Consider the following 13962-nt stretch of genomic DNA (forward strand, 5'->3'; position numbering starts at 1 on the left):
TCAGCAACCAAAAAAAAAGAAACATGAAACTGAAGCCGTTCTGTAAGTAACAAACCCAATATCATCGGGGTCAGAGGAGAAAATTAATTCCCATAAAAACATACATTTAACCCAAACTTAGGTTATTGCCATTTCAAAGAACATGTAAGAGAATATTTCACTCGACCAGCGACATTTTAGTTGTGAGGGAGACTCAAGACCTGTAAAACCAAGCAGGGTGAGGCTTCGAAGAGAACAACTGTTGACGAAGCTATCCCTAATAGAATGATGGAGGCGCGGATCGTGGCGCAAGGAGAGATAATTCCAGACTCGGGTAGTGCACCCATGCTCGTCAACCCACTCCTCCAAGTAGAGAGCCCCTGTTAAGACAAGGAGCAGATACAAGTTCAGTCACCACTCCACGCTCCAAATTTGATAGTCTCAGAAGGATGCTGTTTGCCAGACTTCTCTGTAGAAATAGTGACCCACGCTTTGTCCATAAAACTCTAGTTACGGCAGTTGTGATTAGAGGTCGTTGGAGCCTGGAGCGATGCAACCATTCAGAGTAATTTTAAAATGTAGGCTATTGGACTGACATCTCATCTGTGGGCGGGCTAGTTCATTCTCGAAAGCATTATATCTGTTAGCTCTTATATACATATTAGTCATCGTCCTATATCATTTGCAGGCTGCCACAAGGACAAAGAGTATTTCACAATTTGTTTTTTGAAGTTCGATCTGCCAACATCCGGCAAATATTGCAGCCACGTTGCAGCGCGACGATGTTCTTAACCGTATCACTTTACTGGGTGACTGACTTTCAGGTGTAAGAAACTGACCAAGAAAATGTAATTGCATATTGCGCGTAATGTGCCGAACGAATGTAAGAAAGTGATGGTTATTTTAAGGGGTCTAACATCTAGATCATCGACTCCCAAACACATGTTATGTGGTCCTTCGTACGATCAAGCAAACAATATATGTGTCAATACAGATATAAAGGTGAACATGCCGTTTGTAGAGAAATGGAAGAGAATAATTTGACGGCGGTAATTACTTCATCGGGAAAGTACAAGTAGACAACGATCTTCACTTAACTCTAATCAGAATGGACCTAAAACGAAGGTATCGGCATAGTTAAGGCAGGGCAACGAAGGACGTGAAATCAAAATCTCACCAGGTCTCGGTGTACGAGGAGTAGGATGAGTCACCCTAGCCAGGTTAGACAGAAAAGATAAAGGTGATGAACCTTGCTTAAGTACAGCAAAACAAGTCCGACTCAGTTAATGACCCAGTGGTCGCTAGTACACACTGCCCACGCTGCGATAACGTAGGTATATATTTTTTTAATAGGCGGCCAAGGAAATTCACTCTACTTACAATTGAATTGGGCTTGGGGTATCGACGAAGGAAAGGGAAAGACCACGAACTGGAGGAGAAATTAAAGACAAGCCCAGGGCCTCGTAAACCTACTGCTGCTGGGATCAGCGAAGAAGGGAGGTCACAGACGAAGATGATGAGTATGAGGAAGCTAGAACAAATAAATATAAGTAATGTCAATCTCTGTCTTGGGCAACAAGGTATCCATGTTAGGCTTAAAGGTGAGAGAGATCCCTCGCCTCTTGCGACAGGAAGGAGATACCATGGCACTTATCGACCCCCGGGAAATGTTTTGAAAACTGCCGTTGACAGAGATGTTCTCAGATTACGAGGAGAAAAGAAAGCCGTTCACATTCCAAAAATCTTCAATAATGTTGATAAAACAATTTGGTTCAAAAGACAAGGAATAGGAATGGTGTGAGTTCTGTTCTTGGCTGTCCCGTTTAAATTTAGCAGCACCGTTTATTCTGCTCTGTGCATACAGTGCAAGTAGGCGTCTATCTGAATAAAACACTCCGACCTGAAACATCAGCAGTTAAGAAGGTGGCCTGCAGGAAAGAATAGCATATTTACTTTTCATATCATCCGCTATTGAATTTAACAATAAAATGCTCAAGGCCCACAGAACCTAAAGCTCTACTCATACAGTCCAACAGGACCCGCTGAACCGTGATGATGAGCATTGTCTAAAGCGGAGTGCAACTACTAACTAGGAGAGAGAAAAGAAGCACTCCAACTCACGGGAGAATAGTATTGGCTAATGGAAGGGAAAGTCCATGAAAGGCGTGCAGATTACAGTAAACGCAAGCTATTTAGAAATATAATTCGTTTTTAATTCTGAGCAAAATACACACAAAACTCTTATGTTATATACGAGATAGTTAGAAAGCACGTCGTGAATGATACAAGTTGATTAATTAAAATAATAAAAAATCGATTTCAAGAGAGAAAAATCATGAATATCTTTTAATGGAGTAGTCTAGATTTAAAAATACTTAAATATTTGCAATTTAATCAATGAAATAGACTGCTGTTCTTCTGAAAACAGAAGACGAGTTTGCATTATGCCGTAAAAATAGTCATACTGTCAGTGTAGTTGTACATATTCGGGAGGATACAATTATTAGCATAATGAAGGGAAGGTTCATGAAGGCACGAAATTATAGGCTGTGTTTTCTTGGCAACTTTGAAGTCAGAAGGGAACATAAGTGAACAATTGCAGTTGGGTATGATATATTAAATTAAGCAGTTTTACTAGAATACGTGTAAGCAATTGTAGGCTCGGCTGGGGTTTCTTGGCCATTAAATCCGCGAACGCAGTTTGAGAGCACTTGCGGGAACCTCGGAATGTACGACGGGGAATGTCGATCAGATTTCCACAATTTTCTGGAGTAAAACCTCCCCGTGGTTTCTCAAAAAGTGTACAGAAAGCAACTCGTGATATCAGTCATTGGCGTCTGGAGTGAAGTCAACGTTCTAATTAATACAAAGCTGTTTGATCAGATTCAAGTCACGACATAGCACTGGGCTAGCTAGTCCTTACTTTACTGATGGGATGATACCTATCACATAAGTCAAGAGCCTTTTCCTCGCAGTCCAAGCTGCAAATGTAAAAGTACACATTGCATAGATTGTAACACATCGACAATAGGTATGCAACAAAAATTGCTACAAATGCACTAAGTACACCGAGATTATGACCAAAGTACACATTTGGTGCAACAATAAATGTTGTTTTAATGGGAAGTAAACTTGGGTAACCATTCTCAATTATCAGTAATCACAGGAAAAATAGGAGAAATATGACTTTTCATCAAGGGAAGGAGAAGATCTGCGAAGGGTAGAAAATGAAAGACGCCTAAGAACATTGTGAACCTGATATCGTAAGTGCCGAGAAGAACACGTTTTAGGAAGGGAAGTCAGATAGGAAGGTTATCGACCCTCGATGTATTCTGATAACATGGATGGATTATGGATGGATTAACACTTACCAGCAGAGAAAAATATAAGAAGAAAGAATAACGTACCCATTCAAAAGAATAGATGATTGAACAAAACCTGGATAGAAATGAATGAAACTTTGGTTCATGATTAAATATGTATAAATTTGCTATATTTAATGAACCGTGAATTTCTCTCCGTCGTCGTTCTCCTTCGTCATTTTGAATCTTATGAACTGTACCGGGAGGTACACCTCAACTCCGCTCATTCAAAATAAGCGCCTTAATAAACTCCTCTATCGATCAAAAGGTGAACTGATACTACATGAACTTGGAACTTTAATCAGGAGATGTCGGACTCGTTGGCTGAACGGTTAGCGTACTGGCCTTCGGTTTCGAGGGTCCCGGGTTCGATTCCCGGCCGGGTCGGGGATTTTAACCTTAATTGGTTAATTCCAATGGCACGGGGGCCTCTTTCTTCGGCCGGCAGAACATCTACCAGGTAATGGCCACGACGCGCAGGTCACCTACGGGTGTCAAATAGAAAGACCTGCACCTGGCGAGCCGAACCCGTCCTGGGATATCCCGGCACTAAAAGCCATACGACATTTCATCAGGAGACGTCACCACTGAAATATTAATTTTGTTATTGTGAAGTTTCCTAAACTGATTGAATTTCTCCTTGTTTTGTTTTGCTATACATCAGGAAGATTGGACATTTTTCCACAGATGACACTACCAAAAACTATGATCATGCACTCTGGTGCAAGGTGGAAGAACTTATAGCTTAAAGAAGTTTCGTATTTCTAGGTTGTCCATAAATGACTTTATGTTCAATTATTTTTGGGTTGGCAACTCTTCTTTTTCTTTCCGCCAGTTTTGAATCTAGCCAATCAGAAATTTTTGTAATTAATTTTCAACCAATCCCGCATTTCTTGTTAACTTTGTGTTAGCTAATAAAAACTGAGAGGGTGTGGCCGATTTAGTCTTGAATTCTCTCGAACCTTCCCTGAGGGTATGTAAGTTGCGGCTTTCGTGTTTTCTGGTCAATTGATCGCATCCTTCTCTGTGTGTGTGTGTTAAGGCAGGAGGCCGTACGCCTCTTTCTTCGGCCGGCAGAACATCTACCAGGTGATGGCCACGTAAATTCTATCTTTCTTGCTGTCTCCGCGACTTTATCTGAGGGGAAGGTCCGAATAATAACTATGTAACCTACTTTTCTAAAATGTAAATTTTCTTCCGGCTAATGTAAAGCTTCATAAAATCTTTAACTGTAAATTGGGGATACAGAGTGAGTTACCCTCTCGAGCTACCGGATCTTGGTTTGAGGTGACTACGATTTCGCAACATTTCTTCCTGTAATATATTACAGTTATTTCCATTCGAGCCACCTCAGTAGTTTGGGAATAGCCCCTGTTTCATCGGCCGAGAGCCCTGTAGGTTTTAATTTTTCATTATCTGGGAGTGCAGTGTACAGTACGCCTCCGTTCTGTTTGTGTTCGGGCCGTTCATATAACCTGTTCCTTTTCGCAAAGGCCCTGTAGGTTGGGTAATAGATACCCCGGTATAAAACTATTTCAATGTGTAAGTTGTGCCTTGGGAGGCCAGATAATGTAAGTTTTTGATGTTGCCTTGAGTAGGCTGGAAGAAACTGAGAGCCTGTTAGCTCCTTTTCAAAGTTTTGCAATGCTGAAGGATGCCTCTGGAAGGCTAGACAGTGTAATTTAGGGAGCTAGTGCTTTTGAATCAGGGGATTTCCGCCCTTGACTAAATTGTTCCTATCTTGAATTGAAGTTTTGTAAACTGGATCCGGTATCTCTGAAACTGTAAAACTAAGGGCTTGAAGCCCAAAATTGTTACAGTTCTGAATCTTCCGTTCATAAGATTATGTATTCGAAAGTGATACACACGCACACTCTGATCATTGTAACTGAGTGCGTTTGAGCAATTCTTGTTAATGTCTGTGTTTTCTTGTATTGGCCTTGGTTCGCGCTAACCCTTTCCACTCTTATCATAGTCTGACTGTTTTAGGGCTCCTATCTTTGGCCCGCACCTTCTTTGCTTTCCAACGTGTATTAACGGTGCAGAATTCTGGTAGCAGAGCGTGGTTTGAGCACCTACCAGTCTTCATTTTTCGGACGATTTTGAGCGCGGGAGGCCCTCTCCGTTTATGGCTCCTTATCCTGCTTTGTCGCCGGCGATAATTATATTGTGGTTACTCGAGACGTGGCCTACCTGGGATCTCTTCGAAAAGAGGAGCAGCTTATGCGAATTATTAGTTAGAGTCAAAAGGGACAGTTAAGGCGGGTGAGCTCTTATTACGAACCATCCTAGGCAAAGCCATCGTAATGCCCAATTTCTCCGACAGTGAGGTTGCGAGTTCGGCGTTCCTGATTCAAGCTAATTTAACTGAAATATCCTCAGTTATGGATTTCCTAGAAAATTATGTAGCGTTCTTTCATCAGCTAAAACGAATAAAGGGCGCCTAACTCATTATGTTCATCGTTCGGAAGACTTAATTTCTTCAGAATTACGGGAGTTGGAGTTTTAAAGGATAAATCTGTCAAACTTCAGGATAGGTTGAGGCTTGGTTGGCCGCACTTTCCATTAAATCGAAACCTGTTTTTCCTTTGGTTGATCAGGTCGAGGAGGAAGTGAATAAGGCAACTTGCAATCCCGAGTCTGATGTGCAGCATGACTTCGGAGCCGCAGCAGTCCCTCGGTCAACAACCGAGCTTGCCTTCTCTGCATTTCCCCTTTCCTAGTATCCCCATCCATTAAATATCATGTTGAAAAATGTTCCTCGTTATTCGGTAAATTCCGCGAATGAAGTGGTCTCGTTCTTGCGATTTTTGTCGAATTTCAAGATCATGCCCTAGTGTTCGGAATAACGCACGTTCAAATATTACAAATTATTTAACCTATACTACAGGGGTGCTTTCAGATAAAATAGTCAATGCTATTTCTGAACAAGTGTCACTTCAGCAGTTTCACGCATATTTACTCACCCGTTTTATTCCAGCTAGGTCTCTCAACTCTATAGTACTGAGATTCAATTTCAGGGTCCAACGTTCGGATGAGACTTTAACCGAAATTTTTCTGTCGTCAGGTTTTGTGCTGGGGTGTTGGCGTTGAATTTTACTGAGGAGCAAATCGTTCTTACGATCGTAGAGGAAATTTCCCTGTCATGCCGCTCCTGTCTCTGCTTTGCTGCTCGATCTCATAGTTTCGCGGAGTTGGAAGCGATCGTGTTAACGGCGGAAGGTGTTCGCCGTGCGGACTCGCTTCGCGTTACTAGTTTACCTTCCGTTGATCCTAATGTAACGGAGTCTTCCGTTGCTCGTATGACTGTCTTATTAACAAAGTGTTACAGCTGCGGTGCCTCCGATCATTTGCGCTATAAATGTCCTTCTCGATCTCGTAACACTCAGGGTTTTAGTGTGGGTTCTAGGATTGAGGTTCCATCTAGAACTAATAACATCATATGTTTTCGGTGCGGAGTTGCCGGTCATGTGGCGCGGCGTTGTGTGGTGACTCCGAATAATACCTGACTAGATCGGGACGTGGTTGGGGTTCACAGTATTGAATCACTTCCCCCTGTTGACCGCAATAAATCTACTTCTTTCTGCAAACATTCTCCTATCTGCCTCGCGGGCTGCTTAGGGATATCCACAGAAGTTAAGGGTTTGACTCCCCTGGTTAAGGTGGAAATAAATAATGAACCAGTCTCAACCCTTCCTGATTCTGACAGTGTAGGGTCATTTATTAGTGAAAGATGGTTTGCCTTGCATAAATATGCTTGTAAATTTTCTGATTTGTCGCCTGTTTCGTTTTCTTTTGTGTCTGCTAATTCTTCCATAATCGAGGCTCTGGAGGTGATGAAATGTAAAATTCTTGTTTCCAATTTTACCTGGAAATTTCCTTTGTACGTAGCGAGAAATTTTACCGTACCCAGTTATTCTTGGTTCGAATTTTTTTGTTCATTCTGGATTGGCCTTGGATATGCAGGAACGATCCTGCTGGTTCGAGTTTTGTCAAACTATCAGAATCTCTTTACATGTTAATTGTGTTTCCACGTTATTGGCGTCGCCCCCTCAGGATGAAGTGGTTACACATCTTAGCAATTTAACTGAAGATCAGGCACAGTGCATTAGGGAGATGTTCGATGCCTATCCAGATGTGTTCACTGAGAAACTGGGGATGACGAAAATTTTAGAGTATAAGATAGAGGTTACGGATTCAATTCCCGTCAGATTTCTACCTTACCGGTTATCTCCTCCTAAAATGCAGGCGTTAATGAGTTCGTTGATAAAATGGTTGTGGAAGGAATAATCCGTCCTTCTACCTCAGCTTACTCCTCCCCCAATTTTCTCGTGCCCATGCCCCAGGGAGGTAATAGGCCTGTGCTGGATTACAAGGCTCTCAGTAGAAAGGTGGTGTTACATTCGGTTCCCCTCCCGGATTTTCATTAGTGTTTGTCGTGGTTCATAAGGGCTAGGTACTTTACTGTGTTAGATCTGAATCAAGCTTATTATCAGATCCCCTCGCGGCAGAGTCACGTCATTTGACGGCTTTCGAAACAGATTGGAACCTTTACGAATTTTCCGCCTCCACTTCGTGATTTCCACTAGCGCTCCTGTCCTCACTGGACTCCTTCATCAGTTGTTCTCTGATATTAATTTCGACTATCTTTATCGTTATCTTGATGACGATGTCATCTATTCGGAGACGTTTGAGGATCACCTTCAGCACCTCAACGAAGTATTGTCGCGTCTTAGGAAGGCTGTGTTGACAGTCAGGCTATCTAAGGTGTCATTTGCCAAGCCCCAAATATCTTTTTCAGGGCATATAGTGTCCTCGAGCGGCGTTTCGATCGATCAGTCCCGGACTCAGGCCATTCGGGATTTTAAACCTCCACAGGACGTTAAAGGTGTTACGCGCTTTGTCGGAATGGTTAACTTCTTCCGAAAATTCGTTCCTAATTTTGCTAGTCGTGACGGGCCTCTTAACGCACTCCGACATAAGGGAGTAAAGTTTCGGTGGGGGGCTCCTCAGCAGGCGGTTTTGACGACCTGAAATTAGCGATTTCCAACGCTCCGGATTTGGCCATGCCTAATTTTACTAAGACCTTTATAGTTCAAATCAACGCTTCGTCAACAGCCGTCGCCGCCATTTTACTACAGGCTTCTGAGTTGGGGAGACGCCCTATTGTTTACGCCTTGCGGGCCCTGACTCCTCTCGAAGTTAAATACTCCTTTTACGAGCTCGAGGGACTGGCCATCCTTTTCGCTCTAGAACGGTTTCGAATGTACCTAGAGCACGTTAAGTTCGAGCTCGACACCGACAATCAGGCGCTGAGTTGGGTGCTTGGAAGACCAAGGAAAATTGGTCGTCTGGCCCGTTGGGCCATAAGGATTTCTGCCTTCCAGTTTGACGTGCGTCATATCCGAGGTTCAGACAACGTTGTAGCTGACTCCCTCAGCCGTATGTTCTCGGATCAACCGACTCTTGATGAAGAACCCTGCCTCTCTGAGTGTTTACCTTCGTTACGTTTGGTTGGAGCCATTTCATCTGTTACCCCTCTGTTGTATCATGACATAGCTAAATTTCAATTAGAAGATTCTGTCTTGGGACCTATCATTCAAGACTTGAAAGGTGGGTAAATTGTTGATCCTTACGTATTGAGGAACGGCGTTCTTTGTTGTCCTTCCCGTCATGATCGTAAGATGAAGGCGGTAATTCATTCAGTGTTGGTAGCCATGATCTCTAAGTACTTCCATGAAACTCCCCTTGCAGGACATCAGGGAGTATTAAAAACCAGAGAAAAGATCAGGGGAAATTTTATTTGGAAGGTATTGGACGGAGAAATTCGGGAACTCGTCAAGGCCTGCAAGGTTTGTAGGTTCAGTAAGCCCTCCATTAATTCCCGAGTTGGTTTGTTGTCTTCTACGAAAGCTACTCGAACTACGGAACGTCTGCATATCGATTACGTCGGGTCTCTCCCGAGATCGAAGACTGAGGTGAATAGCTTCATATTGGTATGTTTCGATGGATTCGCTCGTTTTTAGTGGTTGCTTACGACGAGCATATGAGATTGCTATTAGGTGTTTAAAGGCATTATTTTCATCAATTGTCCTAGTCAGTATTTAGTTCCTGACAATGCTAGAGCTTTCACTTTTAACCTATTCAAGAAGTTCTGTTTTAGCCTTTCGATTTCTCATGTGATGACATCCCCTATTATCCCCAGCCTTCGTATGCTGAAGGGGTCAACCGGAATTTGTGCTCTGCCCTACTCGCCTTCCATCATCAAGATGTTCAGAGGTGGGACATTTCCTTGCCGTGGCTTTCTAATCTATGGCATATTAAGGACTTGTTTCCCGAAAGGGTAGATCCCCTTAACATCCGGGCTAACTGGAAGAAGGCTAAAGAGGACCATAAAGTCTCCTATCAAAGGAAAAATGAGCGCTATGATAAGGGACGTCGTCCTACCAGCCTTCAGTCGGAGATAATGTGTTTATTAAGAACTTCCTTCTTTCCGGCTGGCTCCACGTTATCGTGATCCTTTTCAGATTCCTGATTTTCTAACTCCGGTCACCCTGTTAGTGAGGGATCCCGAGACGTGAGGGGGGGGGGGTCTTTCGCGTTCAACGTTCTCAGGTTCAATCCGCTTCGTGCGGTTTTTGGTCTTTATTGTTTGGCGATAACCTGCGCTGCCTGTTATGTTATTTTCAGTCTGGGTGTGTTCTTCTTCTCTGCTTCTTTGGTAACTGAAGTAATTGGAGGTGTCATATCTGTCTTAGTTTATAAGAAGGTTGTTTCATTGATATGTGAGCCCTCCTGGAGCAATACCCTGCCATTCTCCTCCACACCCGGTGCGATGCCTGGGTCGTTTTTCGCCATCTCATTCCTTTGACCTTATCGGCTTTTGTGTGACAAATTGCTGGCCTTTAAACATTTGTGTTGCGGTATGTAGAGTTTTCATATTCACCCGTCTCTCCGTGGAAAAGGCCCCTCGTATGGGCGAATCTTGGCGTGCGCCGACTCCTTGGCCTGTTTTTCTTGGCCGCTGTTGCCTCGTGTGGGTCAGCGTCTGTTTCCGATAGTGGGACGCATGCTCCATCTGGTTTCTGCGTGTTGATGTAGATGCCTGCGGAGCGTTCTGCTTCGAGCCTGACCTTGGGCCTTGCCTGTGCCCGTATTATTTCGGCCGGGGAATACGAAATGTTTCGCCTGGCGATGCGATTGGAAGGCTTCCTTCCTCAAAGAAACGTGTTTTATCCCGGGATGTTAATCGCGGGATGTTAATCTTCACAGACTCTGTCTTCATTGGTTACTTGCCAAACAAGTATGTTTGTGCACTAATTTTATTGCCTATCAAGCAAGATGATATGTTCCTATTGCAAGAAAAGGAATTTTCCTCAATAAATCTTACGTCTGAGAAGAAATGAACCTTACTTACCTTGTTGGCATTTAGGAAGGGAGGTCTGAAGCGTGCATTTCTCTCCCTCGTCGTTTTCTACACCGTGGTTTCTCAAAAGCTGTACAGAAAACAACTCGTGATATCAGTCATTGGCGTCTGGAGTGAAGTCAACGTTCTAATTAATACAAAGCTGTTTGTCACGACACAGCACTGGGCTAGTTAGTCCTTACCTTACTGATGGGATGATACCTATCACGTAAATCAATAGCCTTTTCCTCGCAATTCAAACTGCAAATGTGAAGGTACACATTCCACAGATTGTAACACATCGACAATAGGCATGCAACAAATCAATATTGACACAAATGTACTAAGTACATAGAGATTATGTCCAAAGTACGCATTTGGTGCAACAACAACTGTTGTTTTAAGAGGAAGTAAAATTGGGTAACCATTCTAAATTATCAGTAATTACAGGAAAAATGGATGAAATATGACTCTTCATCAAGGGAATGAGAATATCTGCGAACGGTAGAAAATGAAAGACGCGTAAGACCATTGCGGACCTAATATCGTAAGTGCCGAGCGGAACACATTTTAGCAAGCGAAGTCAGATAGGAAGGGTATCGACCCTCGATGTATTGTGATAAGATGGATGGATTAAACATTACCAACAGAGCAAAAATAAAAATAAAGAATAACGTATTCAAAAGAAGAGATGATCGAACAAAACCTGGTTAGAAAGAAATGAAACATTGATTCATGATTAAATATGTAACAATTTGCTAGATTTAACGAACCGTGAATTTCTCTCCGTCGTCGTTCTCCTTCGTCGTTTTGAATCTCATGAATTATGGCAGATCGATCTGTATTTATCGTGAAATTATTTATGTGTACGGTCTTTCCCTGTCTGTTAATAAATTATATTTTGCCCCTTCCCTTCTATGGCCCCAGGGAAAAGGGAAGTTTTCTTCCGCCCTGGGGTATTCCTCTATTCTGGTTGGCAGCCCTGCTTCTTCCCTTCATGCCCGTGTTGTCATGCCACGGCTCGACTGGTAGCATGTATGTACTGGGTCAGTGCCTCTAGCAGAGACTTCCTGACATCGGCTGTGTACCGAGTAACTTGGCTTGGCCGCTAGCGTGGGCTTGCCCCGCTCGCTCCTCGACCCCAGGCCGTCTACGTGTGTGGAGATAGGAAGTTCGCTTCTCGAGATTTATTTTGAGTTAACGGAGGGATAATATTTCTATCTTGTACATGTATGGTTCTATTGTAGTTGTTTTGAGGGAGCCTACGGGCGTAGTTATTTTAAAAGAATTAATTATTTAGAATTCAGGTTAATGTATTAGATGGTTTCCTTCCAGTCTAGTCTGTTATAGTAAATTTTTATATGATTGGTTGGAAGGCTGAACTCCCATATACCACGTTCTAACTTAACCTTTAGGCAGATTGGGCATTATGTACTACTTCGCCCTCGACGAATTTCATATATTGCTAAATGCCATTAAAATTCTTAAATGTTCAGGTTGTTTGAAAACTGTATATAATTGTCTTAATTTAATCTTTGATGGAGATGGTTTGTAATATTGAAGCCAGCGTATGTTAGAGGTACACCTCACCCATATTCTGGGGATTAATGAAACTTTGAATTATATAGAGGCAGGTCCCCGTTCATAAGGTTATGTATTCGAAATAGGGTTCGGCAGACAGTAACAGGCAGTTGTTCCGCAACATTAGGAGCTTGAGGTGGAGTGTTTCCGTACAGCGTGCCGGCTCACAGCACACAGGACTGTAACTGCGTAGTAGAAAGAACTTCGTGAGGAAACATGACATGCTGCGCGTCAGTGGGAAAATGCTCCTGTACCGGACGTCCTGTGTGTAGTTTCGGCCAACATGAATCTGCACGGAACTTGAAGGAAGAGTCGGAACACTGAAATTGCCACCCAATAATCACGTTTAAAGGTTGCTTTTAGGTTATGATTTTTTCGGTCAATATGAAATACACATAACACGATTACAATGGCGGTACAGGTGTTCAAACGTAACTGATCGAAGGGTATTTTCACCAGTTGGATTTATCAGCTCGTATTGTGAGGCCCAGGATAAAACTTCTCGGCACGTGAAGAAGCAGTCGGAACTCTGAAATACGCACCCAAGAAATCGTGTCTAAATGTTGTTTGTAGGATAAGAATGTTTTCATTTATTCTCAAATACACCTGTCACAGTTACACTGGCAGTAGATGTGTTTACAAATGTCACAATGTTATTTTCACCAATTAAAAATATACTCGCACAGTTGTAGAAACATCCGTCAATACTCTATTTACGTACAGAATATATATGCGGAACATGAAAATAAAAATTAAACACTATATACAAGTGGAACAGGATAGTATAAATAAAACTGTACAAACACAACACGAATATAAAAATTAAGTTTGAAATGTCTTGTCACTGTGCCTGTTGAGATCCCTTTGCAGACAAAATAGAAACGAATAAATTGCATTTCACTCTGTCCGGTTTTATTCTAGTAAAAAAGTCCAAAACAGGACTCCGGTGCGACATTATGCAAAGTTTACCGTCTTTCGTACGGTTATATTATTAGGCTTCAGTGAAAACACTCTTACAAAACAGCTGAAAATAAAACAGAACACATTACGATACTCGCATGTACCGAAGGCCAGTTGCCATTGCAACGGAACTCACAGAACAAGGAGGATATGACGGAACACGGAACACTTCAGCACATGGCGGCACACAGCCGGTATCGACAGTCAGCTAGTAGGCAATGGGCAGTGCATAGTGGTGCTGCGGGCGGGATAGTGAGTCGCTATCCCGGTCTCGCTTGAGAATGTTTCGAAATAGCGGAACACAAATGTGCACCGGCCACATACGAAAGTGATACACATGCACATCTTGATTATTGTAACTGAGTGCGTTTGAGCAATTCTTGTTAAAGGTCGATTCACACATCTCCGGGACGTGACGGCGCTCTCCGTGTCCGTATCCGTCCTTTCCGACATGAATATTTCTCGTCTGTTCTCACACTTCAGTTCCGCGTAGTTATAAGTCGGCAATCAAGTGTTAGATGGTGAGTTTTTTTAGTGATGATTAACTGTTAATGATAGCTATAATTTTGGATAGAGAGGAGAAAGAGAGGAAGAAACAGTGGGTTCATCTTATAAAAAAACGCAGGGGTTAGGAAGGAGAGTTTTCTGCTCTATATAAGTGCTTGAAGGACGACG

This window comes from Anabrus simplex, chromosome 4, assembly GCF_040414725.1.
Source record: "Anabrus simplex isolate iqAnaSimp1 chromosome 4, ASM4041472v1, whole genome shotgun sequence".
Classification (NCBI taxonomy): domain Eukaryota; kingdom Metazoa; phylum Arthropoda; class Insecta; order Orthoptera; family Tettigoniidae; genus Anabrus; species Anabrus simplex.